This window comes from Asparagus officinalis, chromosome 8, assembly GCF_001876935.1.
Source record: "Asparagus officinalis chromosome 8, Aspof.V1, whole genome shotgun sequence".
Taxonomy (NCBI): domain Eukaryota; kingdom Viridiplantae; phylum Streptophyta; class Magnoliopsida; order Asparagales; family Asparagaceae; genus Asparagus; species Asparagus officinalis.
In genome coordinates, this window is record NC_033801.1 from 64,031,023 (window position 1) to 64,033,975 (window position 2,953).

The following is a 2,953-nucleotide window of genomic DNA, read 5'->3' on the forward strand; positions in this document are numbered from 1 at the left end:
TTTTCCAATGACTATATTATCCCTATTTTTTTTAATATTACATTCTAATACTAACTAAACTAAATTAATTATTATTATTAAATAATTATATTATATATCACTTTAAATTTGTATAATTTGGTCCCTACAACTTTCAATGTTATTGTAAAACTTTACATCATATTAATTATTAGTAATATATAATAATATATTAATAGATAATTGTATGTTAATATAGTATTTATGGAAAGAATAAAAAACATAGAATTGTACTAAAATTATACCATGATACTCATATAGGAAAATTACAAAGAGCATTCTTATGTTTAGGCAACAGGATAGAAGGTACAAACATAAAATTTTAGAAAACATTAGGATATTAAAGCACAGCAAGATACACTGTCTAAAATTAAAAAAATGTAGTAAGATACAAGTGGAGGTATACATGTATAATTTTGGTAAACTATAAGTATTTAAGGTCAGTTAAGCCTATAAAAGAGTTGAAGCCTTTGTCACCCACAAACAATAGTACATGATCCCATTGCTAAATAATATTCATCAAACAATATTATGAGGCCATATGCATAACTCATATTTATATAGTAAAGGAGATGTGGAAAAATTAAAGCATCATATTTTGGATGAGTCTTAAGATTTTGAATTATTTATTGAAATTATATACTTCGCTTAGAAAAATTCAGAAGAGGATTTTGAAGGACTGCTACAAAGTGTTGGACATCGAATACATACTGAACAAATAAAATATATGATATGGGATTGCAAAAATCAGGGATATGTATAAAATACTGGGTGTCATATGAGATAATAATCATACATAACATGACATTGTAATATGTAATCTAACATATTAATGAATTTTAAACATAGGAATTTACATCAAGATATATTCTTAAGATATGGGAAAGCCGAGAGTGGAGAGATTTTGGAGAGAAATTGTGGCCTGTGTGGGTTTTGTGGGTTCCAATTTTGTTTTCCAAATACGACCCAAACCCGAGCCCACAATCAAATTTAAAATGACACAATTTTCTCAATATCTTTAAAGGGATATATCACCATATTTTTGATAGCGGTTGATATAACAAAAAATTACCAAATAAAAGAAAATAATATAAATATTATCGAGATAAAGTCTTTAACTCGATATATTAGCTGATGTAGCAATATATCGGCCGATATTTAATACAATGCCTGTGAGAGCAAATATGTAAAGGTTATTTAGATATTAGTTTCTTGATTTTAAATATCCAATAATTATATGTTATTCCCTCAAAGTTTTGAAATTGCTCATAATTTTAGGGACTAATATAAAATTATTAAAATTTTGAGGGACAAATTATAAATAGGCCATATTTAAAAGAAGAGTTAATTTTTAAAAAAACTCTCTCAACTATAGGGATTGTACTAAAAACCCACTCAACTAATTCAATTTGAAAAAATTCCCTTATTATAAGGGGTGTTATAGATAACCCCTCTTAATTTTTGTGCAATTTTAAAAAACAACTCTCAACTAGCGTGTCTTATAAAAACTCCCCTAATCATTTACACTTTTATCGACAAACCCCCTTAATATAGTTACTTCAAAATGTAATTTGGACAAATTACCCTCTTAAAGAAAGCAATTTTAATAAAAAAGAAACCCTCAACTGATAATAAAAGGACCACAACCAATTTACAATTCTTTTTCCCTCTATATCACCCCTTTTTCTTCCATCTGGCTAAAATTAAGTTAATACTTTTATGGTTGATGGATATTTTGGTCTTTTCAAGTTAAGTACTTGTCACATAATAGGTAAGATTTAATGATATTAGTTTTGAGAGGTTAGGTTTAAGTGAAAAAATCCACAGGGGTTAAATCATTTTTTTTAAGTTGAGATAACGGAGATTTACTCAGTTTTAAATATTAGTGGGGGTGGGGGAGGGGGACCGGGGGGGCATAGTTGAGGGGCAGTTTTCTAAAATTATCCCTTAAATCAAAGCACAGCTTAAAACACATGTAATATCAATTTTATAAGTGTGGAGTTTATAGTAAGTCTATCACTCAATGAATTGGTATGAGCTATTTGTCCTTAAATTTATCATGCACATCAACTCTGAAAATCTTTTGCTATAAGAATCTCTAAGAGAAGTTTAATATTTATTTAGGATGGGTATGTGATCCTTCTGATTCCATTTTCTTTCATAATTTGTAATAAATTATTTGACTGGCATTTTATAGTACTTACCATCTTATAAGTTTATGAAGCTAATAGCTTGGATATGAGTATTGTTGTAAATATTGTATTTTTCTAACTCCTTAAACTAAACTTTTGGATGTTGTTTGACATTGGATAGATATAAATTATTATTTTAAAATAAAATTAATATGAGTGCATAATATGTAAAAATCTTTCTCAGACTATATTTTATAATTTTCTAAAACTAGAGAATAATCATTTTGATAGATCAATTAGTAGTTGAGAAGATGTAAAAAGAGTACAATATCATAATTTAGAATTGATCACATAATTTATATTTACTTTCTTGATATAATTTGTACATTCTATTAGAAAATTCTACAAAAGAAAATTCTGGAATATCTATAATTCTCGGTCGCCGGATAAACAACAAGTGGAAATGATTTTTTTTATAACTGAATAAAATCCTTAATGACTAGATAAAAAACTATCATTTATCTTTGATGAATTCAAGAATTTATTTTTTCATTAATAATAATAGTTTTTTTAGTATTGGTCCTTTACATCATTAACATTTTAAAATTATACATTCAAATAACTAATTAATCTTAAATTATTAATATTTTAAGGCTTTAAAGGTAGCTATTTCTCTCGAAGACAAAATGTTAAACCCACACATGAAAGTATCCAAACAAGTTTAATATATTATGATAATTATAAAGTTTTTTACAACTATGTTATAGTAAATAAATAAGCTTAAAATAAATATTTAAAATATT